This window comes from Melozone crissalis, unplaced genomic scaffold, assembly GCF_028551555.1.
Source record: "Melozone crissalis strain CALT ecotype California unplaced genomic scaffold, PUWL_Pcris_2 ptg000034l_1, whole genome shotgun sequence".
Taxonomy (NCBI): Eukaryota; Metazoa; Chordata; class Aves; order Passeriformes; family Passerellidae; genus Melozone; species Melozone crissalis.
The window spans coordinates 18,948,234-18,975,000 of record NW_026535812.1 but is presented as its reverse complement, the minus strand read 5'-3'; the positions used below and the strand labels follow the sequence as shown (position 1 = coordinate 18,975,000).

At 38.0% G+C, this 26,767-nt stretch overlaps 1 long non-coding RNA gene across 3 annotated transcripts in view; it reads left to right on the top strand.

The window, feature by feature from the left end:
- LOC128940678 (uncharacterized) overlaps positions 1-26,767 on the top strand; it is a 257,964-nt gene that overhangs the window by 51 nt on the left and 231,146 nt on the right. For all 3 annotated transcript variants that reach the window (XR_008483311.1, XR_008483310.1, XR_008483307.1), the window contains exons 1-2: positions 1-55; positions 19,851-19,915. The exon at positions 1-55 is cut by the window's left edge and continues 51 nt beyond it. This is a non-coding gene — a long non-coding RNA (uncharacterized LOC128940678). The remainder of the gene's footprint in view (positions 56-19,850; positions 19,916-26,767) is intronic.

Sequence of the window (26,767 nt, the reverse complement as noted above, 5' to 3'; positions counted from 1 at the left end):
AAGAAATATATCACATCATCTGTCTGTCCACAGCCTTTCCTCTGGGCTTATGGAGGTATTTTAGTATTTTTTGTATGGGCGTTTTTCATGGGAGATAGAGGTGAACCCTCGAGGGCAGTAAGGCAACAATCTTGAAAGTTTGGGCTTCCTTGTTTGTAGACTAATCTGACTTTAATAGTTCTTTTTATTCCATAAGGGCTGGTAATGCCAAATAGGGGGTTTTTAACATTTTGATGGCTGGGGTGGCATTATGGGGGTCTTGTGTCATGATTTTAGTGACCTTTATCTGTTATTGCCACGGTTTGTCATTGAGATATTTACTGATTTTTTTTTCTGTCCTGCTTCATTTTGTGTAATTCTTTAATGCATATTTTTTATTTGTACATTATAAACTGAGAACTCAGAAGGTAAAATTTGAGAATCTTTAGCCATTTCTAATAAAATGTATTTTAGAAAATGATAAGGTTTGCAGTTGGAGTCTTAGCTTTATTTATATTCATAAGCCTTTCATCTTTATACATACTCATGGTATTTTCAGTGAAGTACTTAAATGTGGCACTTATAAAATGCTGATGACATAAAATATGGTTGATCCTCTTAGGGTTTGCTGCTTACACTGAAAATGTTAGAAAATAATAGGAAGAGAAATTTCTTTAGTTATAAACTCTACCTTGCTGTTTCAGATTCTAATGTTTATTGAAATCATTCAAAGTACTTTTCATAACTTTGTTTTGGGGTCTTCTGTCTCAGTCTAAACTTTTCTTATTTGCAGGGAGAATTAATGTACTGTGAATTAAAAATTAATATTTGGAAGAAATAAAAGCTTTGCTGGGCTTTAGTTGGTAATTAACAATGTTTGAACCTGCTTATGTTCTCTTATGCATATTTCTAGTGGAATATTTTGTTTGGAATCTTGCCACTACGACAGTAATCTGTGTCTAGATTCATTTTTTTGTAAGTTAAATAGTAATATTTAGAAATAGCATTTTTGAATACTTAAAGAAAGAAAAGAAAAATGAAAAATTTATCTGTTGATGTCAGTGTGGAGTTTAAATTTACACTATAATAACTTTGGTTCTTTGTTTAAAAAGGTAGCTTTTAACATATTGCAGTTAGCTTTGCATTGATTAATGAAAAAGGAAAGTTTTTTAATGTGGGGAGAAAACATCTGCTTTTGTCCAGCTATACAGATGGATGAAAACAGATCACTGAGGTACAAGAATGCAACAAGCATTTGTATTGTTTCAGAGTTGTATAGAATACTTCCATATTTTCATTCCACATTCTGATTTCACTTTAGAAATATTTTAAATGCATCTCTATTAACACTAATTAAACTAATAAAAGTGCTGATTTTTACATTAATTAGAAAGTTAGGGAAAATGAAGATGGCAGCTTTATGATCAGAAGCGGAACTTTAATAGACGTGTGCATCCACAGATGACATGTCACCGAGCCATCAATTTATTTTAATTGCTCTATTTCCTCACAGAGCAAAAATGCACATTGAAGTTCTGGTATCTTTAGACTGATAAAACCAGAACTTTTCCTTTTTTATTAGAATTACAGACATTGAAACAGAGTCATAGTTTTGGAGGATATTGAAAGAATATTATTTTTAAATGCTCTACCTCTTGGCACATCAATTTATTCCAGGTACTCTACTAACATTGCTGTAAATCTCTCAAGCTTAGAGGTGATAAAACAGGTTTTTGTCAGTGCACACAGGAGTACACACACGTCGGCATATTTGGGGGCCACAAATATTTTTGCAATCACACTAAAGCTAGAATAATTGTAGGATAATTTTGTTTGTTTTGTTTATTGATTGAGGAGGGCAGAAGTATACTCGTTATTAGGTTAAACAATAGGAACGACCTGTTTTCTCTTCTGGCTAGAATTATACTTTGATACTCTGTTGCTTCTTGCATTTTTTAAATTTCTGTTTGTTATAAACATGGGAATATGCAGGTGTACAGATGGCTTTTTTTCTTTTTTCTCTTTTTTATTCTTTCTTTTTTTCTTTCAAATTGTTGTGCAACCAAATTTTTTCTTCATTTTAAGTGCAAAATCCAAGGAAAGTAAGAGCTGATTCAGCTACAGGTAGGCTAACTGGGCAGGCATTTTAATAGAAGTTAGTGAAAGAAAGTACATGCAAATCATATGAGATAGAAAACCTGAAATGTGCTGGCTGAGTTGGGTTTATAGAGTGGAATCTCCAGGTCTGTATTTCCCATTGTCCTTTACAGAGCTGGACATACACTGATTGCATGTTGCTGTCTCAGGAATGAGTAACCCCCCTCTTACATATTAATTTCTACAAATCATATAACAAAAAATTTAATTTAGCATATTTTTGCATTCAAACTTTCTGGCTCTGCATTTTCAGGAGAAGCACACACGTTATGTGCATCACCAGCACTTGTGTTCAACAGAGGAGCTAGTTCATAGCATGCTAAAGGGATTGTTTGTCAGACAGATAATTCTGTATGAACTGTAACAGCCTATTAATGGTGTGCTGGGGCTTGGACTTGTCTGTTAAGGGATTGCAGTCCAAAAATAAAATTTCCAAAACTAAGCACGATTGACTGGAAACTCTGAGGCTCTGTATGCTTCACAATATTTGCTTTTAATCTATGCTGTGTCATCAATAGCACCTTTAGAGTCCAAACCAGTCTATGTTAGATACAGACATAGAGGTAGGATGTGGTGGGAATTTTTTTTTGTTTGAAAATGAAGAAATATCACAAATGAAAGATTTTGAAGCTATCCTGAGTAATTAAATTCTTATACCTACATAATCTATCTCTGTAACACTTCATTTTTATGTTTTTGAGGAATTAAAACATGTGCGTCCTTCGTAACATTGTTTTATGTAGTGTATTCAAAGAAACAGATGCTTTAAACTTTTGGCCATTGTATTTGGGGAAATAATTTTCTGTGTTTCATGTGTCAGTAAGTATGGAATACGTTTTGTTGTCAGTATTTGATGCTAAATACACCCACACTTAATAAGTGCATCATAGTAAGTGCAGCATCAATGAACCGACAGGTTGATATCATCACTGCAGAGCTGGAGAAACACCAGCTGTAAATTTAGAGGACCCTCAGTGTCATTAGTACAACTGAGAAAATAATTTGTTGCTCTGACACATTCTATCCCTGGCTGTAGCTGCTCACACCACACTAAATACAGAGGTCAGTTATTTATTTACCTTCAGCCCAGTGCATTTTCAGTAAATTCTGTTCTCCTAGCAATCACTTACCAAATTATTTTTCTTCTTTTCACTCCTTTTGCTTGAAGAAGATTGCAGTCTGTCGTGTCTGTTATCCCTTTCCAACTCTGAACCTGAGATGGGAGAGGGAGAGAAGGAGCAGCACGCTGTTGATATAATATTTGTTGTTGAGCTGCTTTTTGCATTCCCTCCCACTGAGCAAAGTGTGAGCAGCATCAGTGGTGCCTTGTCTGCTCATCACTTTGGGGACAGGAAAATTCCTCAGCAGCAGACTGTGCTGTGGATGTCAGGAAGTTAAAAATACGCCATGCTTCTATTTCAGATGATGTTTTACAGTAACCAACCAGGATCAGACTGTCCATCAAATGGCAGCTAGAAATTCCTCTCGCTGCAACTCTACTGAAAGCCTTATCAAACAGGCAAAAATGCACACTGGTGTGCAGCATGGAGAGGTGCTTGCTTTTGCTTCTGCAGTTCATGAGGAAACCTGCTGGATTGTCTGCATTATGGCAATAGAGGCACTGCAGATAATTTTTACAGATGTCTCACAACAATCTCACTGAATACCAGAGTGCAAAATGGGAGATGGGCAAATGAACAAAAAGTGCTTTGCAAAATTTTGTTCAGGACTAGCAGGTGTTGAAATTTCTAGATTAGATCACTGAAGCAATTGTATTCATTGCCAAATTCTTACTATTTTCAGATGCAATTGATTTGGGAAATATAAATGCATTTTTATCTTCAGTGTGTTTCCTAATACTGTAATGACTTAGAATGCAACTCCCCAGTATATTTGAAGCTCAGAGAAGAGGCAGCATCATTAGATGCCATGGACTAAAACACCTTGTAGGGATATAACTGGATGCAGTATAAAATAAAACAAGGGACTGTGCTTGAAATGAACTCATGGGAACTTGAGAATTCCTTCCTTCCTTCCTTCCTTCCTTCCTTCCTTCCTTCCTTCCTTCCTTCCTTCCTTCCTTCCTTCCTTCCTTCCTTCCTTCCTTCCTTCCTTCCTTCCTTCCTTCCTTCCTTCCTTCCTTCCTTCCTTCCTTCCTCTCTCTTCATTAAAGGAAAGAACCAGATGATGAAATGTGTACCCAGTATGCATTTATGCTTTCATGCACATAAAATTAATTACAGAGCTAGTCAACTCTTGTGTATGCAAGTCTGCCAAATCCCTGAAACTTGGCACACTCCAGATGGAAACATAGGTGCAGTCAGGGTTAAGGTTTCCCATAGAGGCTTTGAAAAGAAAAAATTTCTGTTATGTGAAAGCATTGCACTGAAGTCTTAGCTGAAAATGAATAGAAGTTACTGAAATGTTTTAGAGTAACATGAACAGGGAAAAGCACAGTAAAATATACTTAAATTGTTTGCTAGGAAACTCCTGTAGATTTCTTGATGATCTTGTGTATTTATAAGAGATAATATTATTGAATATAGTACTGTATATATCCTTGTGCTTAGTGACTAATTGTTCACTGTGATTATAGAGAGTTATGCAATTCTGCTTTATGGGATTTTTTTTAAATCTAAAATACCACTCATGTCTACTTCATGTCTTCAAACTTCTTAGAGCAGTCTTAAAAGCAAAACAAAACAAAGCTACAAACCATAATTGTCTTTATGTAAAAGCAGCACCACAACTATGTTATGAAAAGAAGATAAAAGGGAAAATAGGATAACAGTGTTACTATATGGTCAGAGAGAATTGTTTGGGTTTGTCTTTAATTAATTATGAACATCAGTATATTCAGAAGCCTCAGTTATTTCTGTTTATTTTTTTAGTGTAACTTACCCACATTTATGTTGTGAATATTTTCTTGTAACTCTATTTTACTCCAAGTTGTTGAACCTTGATGATGAATTTTGAGTAAGGCTGTAGTATAATGAAGTGCTATTTGTTTATTACTAGCTGTAGTATTTAAAACCAAACAGTTTTAGGAATACAAACCCTGTTGAGGTCTAGTGGAGACTTGTGGTCTTAAGTACTTTAATGCTTCCCTACAACTCCCAGTGATTCCCCTGTAATCTTGGTCTTCTGTCAGCAATCCCCATAATTTACACATCCCATTTGTGCATGCACAGCACACATTGGTCTTCACAGCCTTTTTTAACATACTGGGTTTCCAAACATAGTATAAGTACAACAGGAAAGAGAGCTGGGCAGAATGGTCAGCAAAATAATCTTCTCGCTAGAAAAGCTGAGGAAAATATTAGAAAGGATAAGAAATATTTTCAGATCAGATTTTTAATTATGGAGCCAGTGAAGCAGAGGTACAAGCAAGTAGCTTGAAAAGGAAGAAGGTGCAAAGAAGGCATCTGAGTCATAGAAGACTTCTTAAAGATTCTGTAAAAGTGGGAGGGATAATTTGGGATCAGCTGATTATGTGAGTGGAAAAAAGTAAATGAAGAGCTTTGAAAATGAGATGTAATTCTCATCTATTGATGCTGTCATTTTAATAATTATTCATTAACAGGAATATCAGCTGTATTTTGTGTTTCTGTGATCAGAACTGAAGATAGGATACATTTGGAGTTGGACTGTAAATGGTCACTTACAGAGTGACTGTCAGGAGCTCAGAGGAAGAGTGTGGAAAATGCTGATACCCTAATATTTCACCTCAATCACTGCAAGAATCTCTGATATGCAGATATAGAGAATGGTTAAAGTGGATCTTACATCCTCAGATGTTTTCTGATGTGTTCATATGGATGACCATAACATCCGATTTTACTGACTATTCAGAAGTCATATGATAAACCTTCAGCTGATGGAAATGACTAGTTAAGAGAGGATGGTTGTTTCTTTTTTCTTTGAAGTAATAGTTGAAGTTCCTATATATATGTGTGTGTATGTGTATATATATATATATTTATAGGTTGTGTCTTTGTTTAAAAAATACATAAAATTGTTCCCCGGTACATCTCAGGAGTCACCCATATTGCTCTTACAGTGTGTACCTCCTGATACTGCTGCTCTGATTGCTGTTTCCCAACTGCCATCCTTGGAATGTCAGCACATACAATCAACTGCTTTCTTTTCCTCTAGACTTTCAGATTTAGTGGGCATTTTTCCCCCCTTCCCCCTCCTCTGCTTGGATTTCTTTCCAGTGGTTCCCCTCCCCCTCTTCTTTAGTTTACAGACTTCTTCAATGCTTTTTTCCTGTGCTGATTGCAGGAACACCCACCTTTCTGTGGTTTTAGTGGAGCCTTTCATGCTCTTTTCTCTGTACCAGCCCTCTAACCAGATATTTAGGCCAATTATTCTGTTCAGTTTCATTATTCTGCTTCCACAACTACAGTAATAGCCCACTTGAAAGATCACTTGGCTTCTTTCACTGTTGAGGCTGCTTGCTAGTTCCCAGAATGGCATCTTCACATCCTGTGATCTTCTGTTGCTTCTTTTTCCCCCAGAGTTTTATTTAAATTAAAAAAGGGTGGGGGGTTAAAAGGAAAACCACACACATATAAATGAGCAAGGGGACAAAAAGAAGGCCAGATATCAAATACATGCTTCAAGGAAGGGAAATTCCAACACTGTCAGTTTGCAGGAGACACTGAATATCAAATACCATTATTCAGTACATTTTCCACAACAGAACTGACTAAAATTCCCATTGAGATTTCCTAGAACCAGCTTTGCCTGCTCTTTGTTTTGTAGTCACAGAGTATGAACTTCACCTACAGCTAAGAAATGGCACCCAGAAAACCTTTACTTGGGTTTTGGCCATGCCCATCTATATTAAAAAATGTCACTTCAAAAGTCTCTAAGTACAGGTTTTTAAAGGGTGTGTAGACACTTCACATGATAAATTTAGAATCACAGTGTTTGTGTCTCCCAGATTATACATATCATTTAAATTTAACTTAGGGTTTTAAAAATTCTAACTTTTCTGCCTCCTTTTCTCTTGCTTCTTGTTTCCCTTTCATCTTCTAATTTTATCACTTATATGTGAAATTATTTGCCTTCTTCACCCTTATCTCTTGTGAATTAGAAGATTGAAGATATGCAGAAATATTTCATGCTTATTTCTTGTGTCATGGTTACCATCAGATGAGAATTTTAAGACTGGATCCCAATTGTTTTGTCTTGATAAACTTCCCTTATGGTAAATATAGGTTCTGTTGTTCTTAATACTGAAATTGTTTTTCTAAGGTAAGAACTGTGCATTGTTGTTGAACAAGAGTAATCTTTTCATCAAATTTATATGTAATTTGTTTGTATCTGTTCCAGCCTGTTTTTCTCCTTCCATAATTAATACTTTTTTAATTGGGCAGCAAAACAGAGGTGACTTGGGATAGAGATTTTTCCCTCCAAATATTGTATCAAACACCAGAATGGTATCTTATATTATTTCTAAAAGGGAAAACAAATCCAAATGTCCCATACCTTAAAAATGGCAAGAAAAAAATTTCATCTGTGAAGAACATAACTCATTGCCTCTTAAGCACTCAGTGTGGAAGTACAGCATACTTAATGATCAGGAATTTCTTGCAGAAAGTTCTTTAATTACCTTAACTTGTAGAAGTTTTTGCTTTCTGTCCAATAAGAGAAAAGGTGAGCCTGCAGCTGTAGCAAATGCCTTGCTGACAGTGCTGGGGGCCAGGGAGGGTCAGCCCCACACAGGAACTCTTCCCACGTGAGCCCAGGGAGGAAATGGGCCTTTCTCAGGGTCAGGGATAAATTACATACCTGGCAAGGTGCAAACAAAAACTCCATTGCTATTCTCTCAGAAGAGCTGTCACTCCAGCACCTTTCACAGCCCATCAGCCCACCTAAAGAAAACACTGAGAATTCAGAATTTCCATAATTGTTCTTATACACACAGTCACATGGTGAAAAGGTTTTCTATAATGAGGGGGCTGGTATAAATCACATACAACAAACTTTCCAAATTCAGAAGGCAGAACTTTTGGCCCTTTATTTTTAGTGACATGCTGAACTAGAAAATAAGATGGAGGCCATATTCCTACTTCATAATGGTAACAAATACTTATTTCTTTTTTAGAAATATATTTAGATAAAAGATTATTCCCTCTGTCTCTCTATATTTCAGAAACTTGGGGTTCTAATCTCATTTCATATCCCAGATATGATAACCAAAGAGTTATGTACCTAAAATAATTTTGTGGATCTATATTATTCTTATCTGAGGCAAGAAGGGATTTATGGAGAGAAGTGTGGATAGGGCTCAGGCCAAGGAATTCTGTGTATTCACTGGACCCTGCTGATTAAGTGTACTGGCATCTTCTTAAATTTTATAATTAAAAGCAGTTCAAATGATTTATTGAAGCTTCCCATGTGTTCAACAAATAACATTTGAATATTTTTTCCTATGAAATCCAATTTGTTCCTAGTATATCTCCAAACTACAGTGCCTAAACTTCTAGCTAGATAATGAAATACATATTCTTGAGGTTATATTTTTGCATAGATAAAAAACCCCATCTTTGCTGTGATCATTTATTATGCAAGGTGTGTAATGCCATTTATAACATAGTTTTGTCCAAATACTAATTGCCCCAACTATATCTACACATTAAAAGGAGCCATGCTTGAGTGGGGACATACATTTTTCTGATTTCTTCCCATTTGTCAGCAATGGTCCTGTTATTTTTCCTGACCTGTTCTCACTTGCTGAGCTGAACCATTCTGAGATCTGGTTTTTTAAGGCAATGCTGTGTACTGAGGGTTCATCCATCAATTCCTGTACCTGGTGCACGTGAGACTGCCAGGTTCTGTTGCTGTGTTCCTTTTTAAAGAATCTCAAGTGACTCCCAACACAGTGAGCAAAAGGACCTTTCCCTTCCCTCTGTGATTTCAGAACAGGAGCACACTCTCTGCAGGCAGCATCTCAAGCCACTGGGATTGCCTATTGCTATTTTCAGCCTTTTGGGAGGCTATATATATATATACTTATTCTGTGTTTCTAGGCTTAAGTAGAAGAGATAAATGCCCTGGCAAGCTGTCTTTGTACTCTTCCACACTGTTCTTTTGTGGGATTTACTTCAGACCATAATCTACTAGCTCTCTATGTTGTAAAATCTTGTCTCAGAGTAGTGGAGAAGGATGGCAGAAAATAAAGGACCTTGCTTTTTAGAACAGCTAAAGATAAATGTTAAATTTTTCTGTTCAAGGCTTGTGAGGTACATCAGGGAATATCCAGCAGTCTGGTGTTCTGAGTGAGCTGTGTGGCCCATGGAGGGTGTGTTCTGGACCTAATTTACCCTGGAGAACTGCAGCCCCCATGAAGAGCTGTCCTGGAGGGCTGCAGTGTGGGGAAGGACCCAGGCTGGGGCAGGGAGAGCTGTGGGGAGGGAAGGAGCAGCAGCTTGGAGCTGTCAGGAAGGGCACAGCCCCCCTTCCCCACCAGGAATCCAATGGTGCCAAGTTTTCTTGGCAACCCTGATTTAATGCATTTGCCAAATGCAATTTTACCTGAGTAGTTTCCCATCCAAGGCACCTTTTTGACAGCACAGTAAAATTACCAGAGGTCTCTGACAAGCACATTGTAATTCCCAGTGAATATCAACTCTTACAAATGATTGATCGGGAGCTGGCTAAATTATCTGTTGTGACATCAAGCAATCTGGTGATTTTGTCACTGCACAAGAAAATGGCAAAAACCTTTGAATTTATTATCCCATTAAAATTGTCCAAAGGTACAGCCTGACCCTGCCTGGGAATGCTGTTTAGGTACTATGTGTGGGTGTCTGATCCCTTGTGGTCTGCAAGGGGACAACCCCGTGTCCCCAGGGTGGCAAAGGAGTCCCACAGCACTGCTTCCTCCTCAGTTATCAGTGACATGTCCACTGGCAGGGCTGTTTCTCTACCTTTTCTCCCTCAGTGGTGGGAGGAAAACCTCTCCAGGCAGTGTTCTGCCTGTTCTTCACCGCATTTTTGGGACTGGTTGTGGCTGGTGGGAGCCAGCAGTGCCCAGGCAGCCTCTGCTGTTCTCACCACCCAAACTCTGTACAGGTGGTGCTGCTCTCTCCTTCCCTAAACTGAAAAGGAATTGTTTCTCTAATGTAATGCTTATTTTGAAAGCTGGGATACAGAGGAATGAGGGATGGCCTTGGAATTATGATTATAGCTGATGATGGCAGGAGGTATCATCATGGTGATACTGAAAGGAGGCCAGGAAAAAAAAAAATCTCAATGTCTTTGAAAGAGCTGAAGCTGCATGAGGAGTGGCTGAGTGCACTTGGTCTGCTCAGCCTGGAGAAAAGACTGAGCTCAGATCTCATCAGGCTCTGCAGCTTCCTCACAAGGGGAGTGGAGGGGCAGGTACCAATCTCTTCTCTCTGGTGCCAGGAATTGAGGAAATGGCATGGAGTTAAGTTAAGGGGAGGTTTAGGTTGGACACAAGGAAAAGGTTCTTAAAATGTTCTTCACCCAGAGAGTAGTTGGGCATTGGAACAGTATCCCCAGGGAGGTGGTCACAGCCCCGAGCCTGACAGGGCTCAAGGAGCACAGGTTCTGATTTTTGGGGTGTATGTGCAGGGCCAGGAATTGGAGTCACTGATCCTTGTGGGCCCCTTCCCACTCAGCATATTCTATCATCTATGATTTTATTTTCTCTGTCTCTATGCTTGAGATAGAGACACCATGCCTATAATTATAAACAGGCATGCTACTTCCAAGTACCTTAAAGTGTTAAGTACTTGAAAAAATTTAAAACAAACTTGTGTGTAAGATCTTCAGATCAAACATTTCTTTGCCTGTTCTTAACCCTTAAATTCTTCATGCAAGGAAAACAGGCCTCTTTTATGGTGCACAAATCTACTGGAGAACAAAACCTTTCTCTTGAAAAGATAATAACAGAAATAGCTGAAGCTTTATAGATTATGGGATAAGAAAAGACATTACCTCAGGTGCCCAGGGGATGTAAAATTTGGCATGGTAATCAGAAAGATGGTTAAATTCATTATTCTGATGTCAAACTGCTGTTCCAGTCACAACTTATAAAAAAGCAAAATCTTTTGAATTCATTGATGTTCATTAATGATGAAATTGTTCAAAGAAATGTCTTTGTGGAGGAATTAGAGCTGAATGATAATGACTGAAACTCTGCTATAAATACAACCATCCCAATATGTGTTATTTCTTTAATACATGCTGTGAAAATGTTTGGAAGATGCTGAAGATCCACAGGAATACTAAGGATAGAAGTTCTGTTCTGAATTTATTTTTTAAAACATTAATAATAAAAAACACTATGAAAAAAAAAGGAAAGCAAACCTTGCAATTTCTTTTGCAGACCCTCTTGCCATTCTTTGGCTGGGATTTCCATGGGACATGGGAAAAGACCAGTGCCAGTAGGAAGGAAAAAAAGTGTTTTCATGTGTGATGTAGTTCAACACTGGAAGGAGTCTGCAAGCTTAATGGAATTATTTTGGGGTTTTTATCTGTTTTGGGTTTTGTTTTGTTTATTTGTTTATTCTGTTTTCTTTTTTTTTCATAAGGATTATGTTTGCTTTGGTAATCTAAGAAATTTCCAAAGGATCTGTAAACTGTTAAACCTATAGTTACAGAAAGCTTTTAAATGTTATTTTCATCATACTTCCCAAGAAATACACCCTTTAGCTAAATTAACTTTGGGAATTTTAAAACTAAGAATTCCTGTTTACAATTACCCATGTTAGCCATTACATACAGGTGAAAAAACCTAAAGCTTTAAGTACGTTGTATTAAAAATGCTTGATAATTATCTTAGCCTTACCCATGGCAGAAACATGTAAGACTGAGACCTTGTTGTCTATTATTTCACCTGTACTTAACTTTATCAGAAGGTTTGAACAATATTACAGCTTTTGGAATGCTAATTTGTTTATTTTGTTTAAAATATTTGATAATTATCTTGGTTCTTTGCTTGCAAAGCTACTGGTTCTGTTTTGGCATTTGCAAACATTTTTAATGCTCTGTTTTTTTCTTAGTCCTTTAACAACTTGATTTGTGATCTGAATATTTTGCCTGGTCAAATGGTGTTACCTACCAAATTTGGTGAATATGGCATCTTAATATTGAGTTGTTTGGGTTTATACAGCCAAGCTAGAACAGAAATACTTCTGTTCCTGCTTACCACATGAAGGAAAAATGCACTTTGTTCCCAAAGTCTGCACATCTTGCTTGTGCTCCAAGGCTACATATTGAGACATCCCCTGCCTTGGTGGTGAAGGGATTGGTTTCAGTTTTTGGGAGGCTTGGAGGGATCACCTTGAAGATCTTCCACAGTCTCCTACTGGGTTGTGGGGAATTGTGTGGGCTTAGAGTGGGTTAAACAGTCTGTGGTGACATGCACTGTCCCAGAGGCACTCTCAGTGAATTCCCTGTCTCTCTGCTCTCTCTTGTATCATGAAAGACACTTGTTTAGTCTCAGCAAGACTGGATGAAGTCTATTTTAAGTCATTACTCTCAGAAATAACTTCCCTCTTTCTTTCCCTAGCTCACTCTCTTTGGTTCTTATCGCTGATAAAATCTTGCTCCCATAAAAGGTCCAGGAGAGTATTGTCATTCATTTAAATGAACTCAGAATGTCCTGTCTTCTTTTCTCCCCCAGTGGAAGTGTGTGTTTAATGTTTTCATACCTGTGTGAGATTTTCTTTTCTGTATCATTTTCTGAAGGGCTTTCAAACACCTTCATTCTATTCATCTGAACAAGTAAGGCATATGAATACTCTTATCCATTTAATAAAGTGCTGCTCTTTGAAATCAGCGAGGAGAGTGCTATTTCCTATTTCTGGTTCAGGTTTGTTACCTGCTCCAGCTCCTTTGGGACAACAGTTTGGGAAAGCAGGAATGTCAAAGTTGCTGCTATGCACTGGTGAGCTTTCAATGTCACCAACAAGGAGCTTCTGGTCTGATTTTGGGGGCAGTGGCCAAATTCCATGTGCTGGCAAACCAGAGCTTGTAAAGGTGAAAGGCTCCGTGCCCTGGGAAAAGGTGGGTGCTTGTTTCATGGAAAACAGTCAGTGCCCAGTCCTATCCTCCTGAAGTCATAACTCCATTTCACTTTGACATTTCACAGCAAAAATTATTTTTTTCCTGCATTGCAAAACACTGTGCCAGTGAGGAGCACTGCACTGATATAAGGTGATGAATTGGGCTGATTTCTCAGAAGTGCAGTAATAAACTCTGCTTCCTGCTCAAGAGCTGGAACTAATGCCCAGCTTAGCTGCCAACTTCAGTGTCCTGTTTAATTAGTTTGGTGACTTCAGCCCTCCAAAGGTATCTTTTATTACATCAGAAGTCACCACAGCTGATAATAGCTGATAACTGCAATATTTGTTGATAACACCACAGGGATAAAAAATTAGCACTAAATGGGCACACAGATTGAAATTAGAATTATTCACAACTGTTTTGAAATATCTTACAGGGAACAGAGATGAATAAGCTATGATAATAAAGGAAAGAATGGGGATTTCTTTTAAAAAAAGTGTCCTAAAAATAAATCTTTAACTAGAAGACACAATTCTTTAAGCTTATTAAGCCTATACAGGAAAGCTATATTACAAAAACAGGAGATTTTAAAGTACTTGTAATTGTAATTGCATAAGTATTTTAATAAATTTATTTCTTTTGATATCAAATTCCTGGATGAAACCATTTACATAAATCATTCTTTAGCAACATAGAAGTAGTTTTAATTATATGAAATCTCTATTCAAAATCTGAACTGCATAGAAAAGTTTTTTTGTTAACTTCTTGAGGTTTTTCTCATGGAGTAGGATAAAATGAAGTTTGAGGCAACCTTGTTGTCTAACTCACATTTTGTTGAATTCAAATAAATTTAATTCACTCTTTTCCTGACTGTTATGACCCCCTGTAAAAATACATTTAAAAGACCTGCACTCCAGTCAGGGTGTGTGTTTGTCCAGCATGCAGGCAACACACACAAAGTTCTCTGGATGCTTTCTGCTCCTCCACATTGGCTTTCAAGACATGTGTATAATTATGTGTTGTCATGGTAATTGAACCTGCAGTTGTCAGGATGTGGAAATCATTTGTGTTAGGCTGGAACAGAGAATTCCAATTAAAGATAACTATGAGATCATACTGTTGGTTTAACTTTGACATGGACAGAGTTTATTCAGAGAGGGATCTTCATTTCATTTGCTTAAGTGGCATCTAATACTTGTCAAGAATTGCTCCACATTGTATCTTCATGTGTTGGAATAACTCCTTCAGGCTGTTGATGCAGATTTTTATGATGTATGGGGATTTTTGACCTGATGCAGTAATCCTTTATGAGGAGGTTAATTCTCATTCCATGAGTTCAAAGGCACATGCAATGGAGTTTCATGTTTGGTTGATGGAGCTGAAAGTTCAGAAGGGAAAGAGGAAGGTTTAGGAAGAGAGCTAAACAAGTGCTACTACCCCTTGAAGTAAAAATGGGACAGGGACATAACTGAGCCTGGCTTAGACAGTCTTCTGCTTTATAAAACTGTGAGAAACAGTTAGTTTAAATCTTGATATATTTAATAGGCTTCACAGGATTTGATGAAATTATATTTTCAGCTAGTTTTGTGGTTTATGATTACCATAAGATAAAATAATAAGTGGAAAAGAGTCTGGGAAAAAATTCAAGAAATTGTCTTAAATACAGAATCTGTTATAACTAAACCATTCCTGGCAGACAGTTTTCTAACTGGTTTTCAAAGCTATGCAGGATTTTTTTGTTTTCCTTGCACATTTTCTTTACCTCTGCAAAGTTTTTTTTAATGTTTAACTCAAAGTTCTACTTTTAGAATAGAAGGGCATATTTGTGTTCTATAATGCTATTTTGAAGTCTTTTTTAGAATAAGGTCTAATATTTCAGTCTTGCAAATTGTTTTCTAGACTGCTGCTCTTTCTAATTAACTGCATCTTTTAATCTGCAAGCATTGTCCACCACTAAACAGTAATCCATCAAAAGCAAGTAAAGCAAAAAGATCATTTCAGATGGCATTCAGTGCCTGCTTTATTCTGGCTATGAGGCTTCCAGTATGATACCTGCTTTTATTGGCAACAGCTTTGTGGATACAGGTTTAGCTTCTGATCCAGATCCTTTAGTGCAGAACTGTTGTGCTGTTTCCAGCTCACATTTCTGCTGTTCATTATTTCTGAGAGTAAGAATAATGCAGCTACCCCTGAGTCAAACTTCATCTTTTGCAAACCACTTCTATTGAGATTTTTTGGACTCTAATTGTGTCTCCCAGTGTGCCTGAAGGTGTTCCCAGCTTAGACTCATCTTCAAATGCTGCCAGGCACGTGGTGGGATTTCTGGGATTGTCCTGGGCAGTGCCAGGAATGGGACTCCATGATCCTTGTGGGTCCCTCCCAGCTCAGTCATTCTGTGATTCCGTGGGGGGCTATGGAGCAGTCCCTCCTCTGCTATCAGGATTAAAGATGAAAATACAGAATGGTGCTGGATTCAGTACTGGCCAAGAGTTCCATTAGCTGCCTTTTCCTTGTAGGCACTGGTAGCTATAGCACAACTTTTTTTTCTATGCCATTTACCTTGTAGTATCACTGTTTACTTGATGTTTCTTGGTTTTATCAGGATAAAGTCCTGTGCAAAGATGCTGAAAGTATTTTAAAATCATGAAATATGGCATCAATTATTTCTCAAGGCTTGTTACCTTGTTGTGCTTTGTTTTGGATGAATTCATGCTCACTTATTCATTTCCTGGTTTCCTTTTAGGTGACTTACAAACTGAAATAGTAAAGAAAATTAAAATAACTAGGCTATCTTCTTACCTCCCCCTTCTACTGGCATCATTTTTGCTCTTGTGAGGGTTTTTGTACTCATCTCCATCCATCACGTCCTTTCTAAAATAATTCTGATAATAACTTTCAAGCAGTTACAGCTCTGATATTCATCCACTCTTCCAAGACTTTGGGCAAATATAATATGGCATAGGTAACTTTGAATTGTTTGACTTACATATTTTTGTAATACTTTCCCTATTCTGTCCTGGCACTGTAAAAGCTGTTTTAAGATGCATCAATTCTGGTTATTTACAGGGGCTTGCTATTTGACAATTATCAAATATTAAGCCATCCTTTGTATCAGTCATGCTTTGCAGTCTCAAAAAAAATCAAAAATATTACTGCTACTGTCTCCTTATACAGGATCTTCTACCCAGAAATAGGTGTACAGCACTATCTAAACTTGTAATATAGAAATAATCTTTTAACATAAAGAGTAAGTGTTCTGTGGCTCAAGTCTGTCTGTGTCCTTGTGGCAGTCAGTTCTTGTCTAATGATTCCCTTTGAAAATGACACATATCTATGTGATTTTTTTTATATGTTGCCTTGCTCCTGCCTTTTAATCTGGAGTACTCAAATTATGTTGATGCTATCACAAAATGTGTTTTCTGCCTCGTCTGTATTTTTTTTCAAATAGCTCTTAATATTCAGTTTGTCTTTCTCAGTGTCACTGAGCACAGAGGAAATACTTTCAGGGTGTTATCTACAATGATTACAAGAGCTCTTTCCTCTGTAACTACTCAGTACAGCCCCTCACAGAGGATAAAAAGTTGGGATTAATTGCTAATCATTTAGTAATCATCAGTAGATCTCTGGAATAATGGAAAGATATCATTGCCACTAGGGCTTCATCAATGATCTCATGTATCTGAGCTGCTTGGGGGTGTGTGTGCTGTGTCACTGATTCTGGTTTTTGTGCTGGCAGCCAAAACTTAACACACACTGCTGCTGTTTTGCTTGTCTTCATCTTGTCTCTGTTTCCAGAGAGTGTTTACAAGTAACTATTTCATATTTCTCTGTGCTAATGAATGTTTGTTTTCAGTAGGACTCAGTAATTCTGTGCAGGGATAGAATGTAAGAAAATAGTGCAGAAGGTAGTTTCACACCTGAGGAGTTGCAGCTGTACCAATCACCCAAGATTAGGAACAGCCCTGCCCTTAATGGGCCACAGCTGTGTCCAATAAGGATGAGTACTACAACACAGTGGGTTAGCTGGGTGAGGAGAGAGTTGGGGTTTGTTGGTCGCTTTGTGAAGAAGAAGAAAGAAGAAGAAAGAAGAAGAAAGAAGAAGAAGGAGAAGGAGTCAGTGCTGTGAGGAGCTGCACATGAGAAATCACTGAGAAGGTATAGGACTTTTGCAATAAGATGATAACATAATTCAACAATCCATTGGCTTCTGCAGCAAAGTTGTGGCTCAGAAGTTCCTCCCCTGCACCCAGTTCACCAGCCTCCCATTTGTTCTGTCTGGCTGTTTCTGAATCTTAGCTTGCTAAATTGTGCTCCTTTTTAGCCTGAATTATTTAAGTGTCTTTGCATAAACACTGCTGTGCTGATAGGTGGATCTGTGGCAAAGGGCCATGACTCAGTGACTAGCTTTATTTGTGAAACTGCAGTATCCCTGCAGTGGTAGAGCTAAAAGGAGAAACTCCTAAATATCTCTGAAAACTTGGCACACACCAGCTTTTTGGGGCTTATGTAGCTGAAGCTTGAAACCAAATTCTAGACCCCTGTCCTCTCCCATGGAGTGCTGCAGGTAGAGTGTGGGTGCTATTTACACCTGAGCTGCTATTAGGCTGAAAGGGGGATTCTCAGCTGCTTTAGCTCATGTTTTGGCTTTCAAATACAAGTATTTGATGATTCTGCAGTTTTGCCCTATTTAGCAAATTTAATTTTAACAGCTTGTGGGAAATTCCTACAGAGTCATGATGTATCTAGGGCCATAGTTCCTTGCATAGAAGTTTTCTGGGTAGTTGAGTTTCTACCTGTACAAAGAACTGGAGGGAATGTTGATCCTGACAGGGATCAGAGAATATTTTGCTGCCATGTATTTGGCTTCAGGGGAGTGAAGGTTTCACCCTTTGTATCTCTTGCTCATCAGCAAAGCCCAGTGCTGATGCTGAAGGGTCTCCATCTCCTAGGGAGTAGGGCAAAAATCTCAAATCATTGACTTATAAGAGTACCCAAATATATTATGAGCATTTTAAAGGCTGTTTTCCACTCTCTATAAAATTGTATGACATCTTAGGGAAAGAGAAATATGTCAAGACTTTCAAACTCTGTGAGGTGTTGTTCCTACATAGCTCAGATGTCCAAGTTTCCCATAATTAGCAAGGTTTTGTATAAAAGGATAGCAACCCAAAGGTTCCTAGATATTCCTGTAATTTGGCTATAAGCGTAATGCCTGTGTAACACCTTCCTGCCTGTGATGTTGTGTGTAATCCTGTGTGCAGCTGCAGCTCTGGGCAGTTCTATATTAAACTCGGTGCTGTGGTTACTCGTGAATGAAATCACTGGAAGAGTCTTGGACGAAAAAGTACATGGAAGGATTTAAGGCAGAACATGGCAAAAGCAAGGGCTGCAATTATCTGCAGCTGAAAACAAGTAGCTTTTAATATGTCCATTCACCTAAGAAGGGAGGGAGAATTACAGACCCACGTGCTCTTTCTCTCCCTTTTTCTATCATTTCTCTTCTTCTTTTTCCTTTATACAGTTTATCACCCATAATTTCAGGATGTGTTTTGTTTCTTTAAGCTGTTTTATCTATAGGCTTATGAGGTCAGTCATGTGTGAATTCTTTTGTTAGTCACCTCACCTTTTGCCTTGATGATAGAAAATTGATCAGGCCTAAAGTACAAGTTCAATAGACAACCCCCTTGGTCCTTTGTCTAGGAGAATAGCTACCATTGAAGGCCATGAGCAGGTTGCTATTAATATGACAGCCTGCTCTATCTCCCACTGTAATTTATAATGAAATACCTAATCTCCATTATTTTGATCCAAGCAGGCGATCCCATGAAAAAGTCTTTTCATCCAGTTCCCAATGGCAGTTACATGAGAAATGGCAAACCAATAATTTTTGTCAAGTTTTTTAAGCCAACAGAAATGCTTTTCCACTGCTACAGTTTCAAAAGGCACAGATAAAGCTCATTCACTGAGATGAATGAAAAAGCCATCTGGGGTTTTTCTTTTTGACTTCCTTTCCTTTTCTCCATCCTTGTAATCAAATTTGAGCAAAATCAAATGGGGCTTTCTATGAAAGTACCTTTTGTTGATCTGAACGAGCTGGTAATTTACAAAATACCCTTCCTTTGTGAGGAAGGCTAAAGAAAAAAAGAATCAGTAGCTTTTAAAGCTGGGCCTTGGTGGGACTCTAAATGCAGTGAAAGCAGTCTGTGTTGAGAGATTGAAATGCATTTCAAAGCCAGGCCTGAGTCAGGGTACAGGGAAGAAAAAACCTATGTGCATTTTATAAGAAGAAAAACCTGAATGGGAAGGGGAAAAGAGAGAGAGAGGAAAAAATCTGGATAATACATTAATCATTATTTTGGAAATTGTCTTCCTTACTGACACATACTGCGTAACTAGTGATTGAGAACTTGGATTTTTGTTCTATTATAGGCATCTCAACATTTGTCTGTGCTGCTTTAAAGTTTGAGAGGCAAGGATCCTTGAACACTGCTGGACGATGTTTTAAATGTGTATATATATTTTTTCAACTTTGCTTTTTGTGGTTCTTTTTCCTTTTTTTTTTAACCTTGCCTGTGAAGTATTATGAGGAAAAATACTTGCAGGAAAGCTGAATTTATTCTTTTTGGCATTCTAATGTTTATTTTTATTGTATTTCTGCTTACCAGATTTCCTAGGGGTAATTATTTCCCACTGACTGAGACCACAGGACAGTGTGAGCACCCGACAAATAGTAAGTTTATGCCTTGTTTTTATTATTTGTATTTTATGATTAATATGAAAAAGCTGAGAATGATTAATTGCAAATTCAGTATTTTAAGAATGCTATGCTGTATAAATCTATGAATGTGAAATATTGATGTGATTTAATGCTTATCATCTCTGTTACTTACTATAACTGTTTAGTGAGATAGAGATAAGTGTATTGTCCTGTGCTGAAGATAAAATAGCTTGAGAAATAAAAATTAATTAGCATATTGTAGGCAATGATGTGAGCAAACCTAGCCCATTTTTAATATTTTCTTATTTACAGACTTGCTTAGAATGCAAAATGTTTGTCCCTTTCAAATTCTGTTTTGATTTTGGATATTAATGCATTTAAAAACAGCTTTCTGGCTGCACAATATAAAATATAACCGGCAGTTTACAGAAATGTTGGCACTCATAGTAGAAACTCTGGGGTTAATTTTTATTTTTAAGAAAGCTTCTCATGTTATTTTTACCTTGACTTGTGCTGTATTATAATAGGGAGAGAGAGGTATGAATGTTACTGATTTAAATCTGATTATTGTTGCTGATGAAGCACTGGTAAAACAACAGAGGATTTTTGGTTCTTCTTTGAAAGGCAAAGCTTGTAAATAATGTAGAACTCGGAAATTTCTGTTATCAGCTCTTTGTTTTAAATGAGATGAGACATGATTTATTTTGTGTTGCTGATGCATATGTGTGGACACTGTTGTGATATACACTTAAAAAGCAGAATATAGGAAAGCAGGCTGGGTTAAGTCTTTTGCTTTTTAATGTGACCAAACTCCCAAGTCAACCTTGTAAAGTTTGAGTGTGGTTTCCATTAATTAGATGCCAAATTATTTAGCAAGTAGGTTACAAATTATTTTCTTCTACATACCCTGACATCTGATTGAAGTGGAAAATGTCAAAAAGCTACTTTGTGTCTGAATTAATTTCCCACGTCTAGTTCTTACTGTCCTATTCACTTTCAATTTCCTTCAGGATTTGTTTTCTCACATGGTTTTGAGCCATTTGCTGCCTCCTAATGACTGACTTATAAAACAGCAAACATGGGAAATTTCCAAAAAACTTTCTGGGGCTGTCACTGCTGTATATTTTGTAATCATCTACCATTTTTTCTTGTATTTATTATTGATGAAGAAATTTGTGAATTTTTAATGATTCTGCTCTGGGATATTTTTAGCAGAACATCCAACTCTCCACCCTGAGAAATGCAGAATAAATAAATGCCTTAACAGGAAACTTTCCTAGGGCTGTGGGGAAACAAGACACAAGTGGTTGTTTTTGTTTTGTTTGGATCATGTAATTTAGATAATTTAAGAATCTCTGCTTTCCCAGGCTGGCATTCCATTATCATAGAGCACTTTTCTTGGTTAAATAATTGCCTCCTTCCCCTCTCTGTTTGAAAATCATAATTAATCTTTGTTCAGTTTTCTGTTCTTTCTCCTTTATACCCTCTTAAACTTTAAGACATAGTCTTCAGCAAAGACTTTGTCAAACCTATTGGGGTTTAATTGATTATTTTACAAATGAAACATTAACAAAGCAAGATAAGGTCTCTCATGGTCTTATCTGTGTATCAAGGCTTGTGTTCTTACCCCAGTGCAGCACCAGCCTGCTCAAGAGATTTTGTGACCTGTCAAAATATGTGTTCAGAATTAAATGGGACATGGAGAATATAGATTTTTCTTGATGTAATCTTTTCCCTCTCATGAGCTCTGTAAGTCATAAAAATGGCTTGAATTGGGATGAGAGGGCTGAGTGGAGCTCTGACTTTGCCCCCTGTTATTTATGTTTATTTGTGGATACTCTCTAAACTTTTCCTTCCATGGAGTTGCACTCGGTGACAGCGCTGCATTTGTGGCTGAATGTTTGTAAACCTCTGCAAGGCTCTTACACATGGGTTGGGTTTTACAGGAGAATCTTCAGCTGTGCCTGATTCTGAGCTGCCAAGTTTTATATTTGAACTTTTCAAGCTCAAGTACATTTTGCATTAGAGAATGAGGAATTAGCATAATAGATTACTTGCAGTAATTTTTTTTAATAAATGTCTTCATCATTTTAATAATCTGTTGGGAAGGCTTTGTTGCAGAAAAGACTCAGAGCAACAAACAAATGCTGCTTTTTTTTGAGAATGTATATAAATGTATACTCCATTGGTATGTGTCATTTTTATAGTCTTTGATCTCAATCCTTGAGGGGAGTTTACAGTAATGACACAATAAAATGGGGAACTGAACTCATTAAATGAGTTAACAAGTACCTCCTCTGTTAAAGAGCATAATCCAGTGCAGCAGAAACTGAACAAGGAAATGTACACTGTGACAGGTTAGCAGCACCATGGGTGAGCTGCTGTGTCTGTTGAAAACAATCAATAAATTCTACTGCCCATACCTAAGGTGATTAATCAGATGGTTTGGGTGTTTAGTCAGACTGAGTTGGATGGGGATTGGAAGAGATTTTCAATGAACTTTTCAGCGGCATTTTTTTATCATCCTAAACAGTGAGAGGTGGGAACAAAGGACAATAGTTCCTGGGTCTCATGTGCCCACTAAGGTTCTGCATTGCCTGCAAGAACCACTTTTCTTTCCAGATAAATTTTTGTCACTGAACATTAAAAGTGCACTCATCCTTAGTGAATATACATAGCAGCTTATGAAAACTGTATTCTCATAAAGATTGTAAGAAAATGCAGATTTAGGCAGTGTCACATCTGCAGGGAGTCCCTTGAAGGAGAGATAAAGGGAAAAAAGGCTACAGAAATATGTGGGGATTGGAATAAGTATAGAGTGTTAAAGAAGAGATAAGAGAAATTCTAAGAGTGGTGGATGTTGTTGAGGTAAGGAAAGGGCATTAACCCTTCCATGTCCCTGTGCCCAGGTCTTCTCCTCAGGGCCCTGACCACCTTTAGATTGACTGTCCCAGGGTTGAGTGCTGCATTCAGTAGAAATTGATCTCTGTGTTCCCATTGTCCTAAAGAGGGCAATTTTTTAAAGTTGATTTTTCTCACCATTGTTACCACACAGTGTGGTGAACCTAAAAGGAATCTAAGGTTCTCCTCTGAAGGGCTGCAGTGAGATTTCCCCTCAGGCCCTGGTGAGCAAACCAGGCTCTGCCTGCAGTGCTGCTGGACAATCCTGGTTCCATTTCTCTGCTGGCAATGCTCAGTGACCCAGCTGGGGAACTGTGGCTGTGCTGAGCTCTGAAGAGTAAAGTAACATGCACAGTGTTCCCTTTTAGTCCATGGAGTCCATCCCTAAATATCTCAGGATGCTTCCCAAATTCTGATGGTCATTTAGGGATGGGACAGCAGGATCAATGCAGTTAAGTACAGGTATGGATGCTGTTGTGGTCACTTAGCAGTGTTGTACTAATGGCATTTCCAATACATTGGGAGTTTGGTGTGGTCAGGTCTGTAACAAATACAAGATTTGCTGTTCAGCATGAACTGTGTGATAAAGTGTGTTTAGGAGTGTTTTGTTTTTTGTGGGGGTTTTTAAACAGCTTATTTCTTGTGGTTTTGTAGAACACCTGCAAAATACCTCAGAAAATTCTTGATGTTATTTTGAGCACTTAGAAGGACATTCCCTTTAGTCAGATCTGAATGTGGGCAGCAAGCATTTCAAGTTATATGAAGGGTGATACAGAAAGAGGTGCTCTTGGAGAGCATTTCTCTCTACAAAATAGTCCAATAAATTAATTTCTGTAACCCACTGTAATCCAGCCAGGGATGAAGAATGTACAAGACAAGAGATAAAAAGATAGTTTTCAAGGCTAGTCTGATGAAAACTTTTTATTTACAATTTTCTTGTTGGATATGTTGCCATCTTGTAGAGTAGTGAGGTTTGGATAACTGCTTTAAAATACTCTCTGCCAGTTTTATCCTTTGGTTTGAGTGGAGCAAAATCAGTGAGGGCAGAGCACTGGAATTTGTTGTAGAGAGTAAGTGCAGTATGGTGGCCATTGCCCCCAAGAGCAGTGCCTGTTTTAATATTTTGTCTTCCTTTCCTGCCAGGTGGGGGAAGAAAAGGTTTCAATGCTCTTCTTGTAGTTTTGTTGCATAGGGAAGACATTTTTAAACTGACCATTTGCCATTTAGCTGTTATTTTTTATTCAAAGGTCATAAAATCTGTTGCACAGTGGGACTAAGGATTGTAGACTTTTTATTTTCCTGATTAATAAAGCAAACCTGGGAGATGCACAGATGAGTATTTGTGGCTTTAATTTCTTCAAGGACTCTGTTTTTAAGGGCATACCAGCAGCAACATGAGACTGTTCTCTACTTGCAATTTGTCCTCAGACTTAGAAAGCTCGAAGAGCAGAATAGGAGAAAGGTGTTTTGTAACCACCCTCTGAAAAAACTTGGTCTGAAATAGAGTTCAAATATAAAATTACTATTTGCTTCAAGGCTTTCACTCTGCTAAACTGCTTTTCACCTCAGATCTCCACTGTGATCCCTTCTAACTGATTCAGGGAGTGAAGGATGTGCACTCATTTTGTAATGCTGAGGCATGGCCATTTCAGTATCAAGTGCTTGTAGCCCTGAAGATATTTCTGATTCTAACTGGAGAGCGTCCCTTCCACCTGACTTAGAGACATAACTCTGTGACTGTAACAAAACTACTTTGCAGTCTGTAAAAGGTGGGATATTTAGAATACGGGGCACTGTGTTTTGTTAGATACCATTCATTCTTCCAGTGAGTATCCTGCTCACAGAGATACCTAAGGCTCCAGACAATCATTCCCTGTGCCATGATGTGCAGAAAAACCACAATGCCATCCCATCTTTTCAGTCCAATTCAACCTGAAGAATTATGAAAAAATATTTTCACCTGCTTGCTCTTCCTGTTTGGAAAGCAAGTGGTTTAAATCAATTATACTGAGTTGAGCTGTGGTTAATTTTGGTTGGTAGTGAATTACATGCAGAAAGATCCCAAATGCTGTTGCTTTCTCACATCCATGTCACTAGGACAGTCTGTAGCAGATTGCAATACCTGTTTCTGGTGAGAATGGCAGGAGTTTTTTGTGGTGTAAATTTCTTGTAGCTGTTATTCCTTGGCACTGTGTAACAGGAGCCAGGGGTTTTGGGAGGCAGCAGGGAGAGTCCTGCAGTGGCAGCATCTTCCTGGAGCTCCAGCAGCCTCCTAATCCACCTCCTTAGCTGTGCATAAGGCAGTGGAGCCCCTCGGTTTGAAACAGAGAGCACCTGGTGCTGAATTGCTGCCTTCATGCATGAGGTGAGACAGCTATGGCTGAATTTCACTAATTCTGCAAGCAGTTTCAGCTAGTCAAAGAAAAGACATTTTTTAAGCCTGGGACAAACATTATCTGTTAAAGTAAAGGGCAATCACAAACTGGTGGTGTGCAATCCTTTCCCTGTTTCTGTGTCACAACCCCCATAACTAATTTTGAGATCATAGCATGTCATGCTCATTTTGCATTTTATGCACATTATATATTTGATATATATAACTGCATTTTCAATTCCTGTTTGCAATATTCTTTTTTTATATATATATTAGGGGGTAGAATTTATTGAAAGCATCAAAGTTCTAGACCAGGAGTTTTTAGGCATGTTTCCTGTTCCTTTTATTTCAAACTGAAGAATGTTATGATCTACCAAGAATATGTCTTTTAGGTTTTTTTAACTTTTTCATTTTTTTACATCCCTTTTCTACACTGTCTTGTCTTTCTTTACTGCTGTGTAATTCTGAGAGCTTTCTAGGCCACTGACTGATGGCTTTGGTGTCTGTTTATATACTCAGTAACAGACCCAGTTCTTGACTGGAGATTCTAGGTGCTTCTGTGCCTTTTATCTGTGAAAGCAGAACAGTATTTTTATACTGGCCTGTGTATGTGTATGGAAATAATTGTACCAGGATAATAATATCTGACTGGCAACCTTACAGTCAAAGGTTCTATTTCACTTTAGGAGATTAAGGCAGGGTAGATTCATGGGCAATAACAAATTAAAGACTTTTTATCAGGCTAATGCAAGTCCTGAGTAGTGTGAAAATGTGCTAATTATTAACACAGCACTATTTTCCTAACTTAACCTTGCAGATCTGTGAACTTAATCCTGTACTGCCAGTAAAATACTTCTGAATCTAAGGGGAGGTGGGGCTGCTGTGTGAAGAGCTTGGGAAATATTTGTCCCCTTCTAGGATTGTATTTGTCCATTTCTGGGATGTTGGTTTGCTGTGTGAGGCCATTGTTGTTGCCCATTCTCTGGCTCACAAGATGTGTGATAAGAATTCTCCTCGTTCTTTGTTTCAAAAGTAAAAAGTCATGGACTAAGAATATGAGCTTAAGTTCCATCATGATTGCACTGTTGATAGACCTGACAGTGTGTGCTGGTGCCTCCTGAGTCAGAAACCTGGAGGTGGGTGAATTTCATCGATTTATGCACTCAGAAAGCACAAACCCTGTCCTTGTGCAAAAAATGCCCAGTTACAGTTCAAGGAAGTGAATCCTTGTGAGAGCTCTGCCTGTTCCACCAGCTCTTCTGCTCTAATGCCTCCTGTTTCCTCTGCTTGAGCATCTCTGGGCTTTTCTCATGCAAGCTTTGCAGTGCAGCCTCTCTGCTGTCCCTCAGGCCAGGTAGGTGTGAATTTTCTGGTGCTTGCTGCTTTCAGTGCAAGTCAGTTAAAAGCAGCAAAGGTGAGGGCAGCAAAGGGAAATTTGGAAGCTATTTTGTAGAACAGGTATGCAGATTACTGACTAAATAATGTCTGGGAAGTGTTGTGGTGTTTGAAGCAGGGAAAATTTTAAAAAGTGACACAAACTGTAATCTGGATTTTTTTTTTCCCCTGTTAAATGCACATGGCGAGGGGCT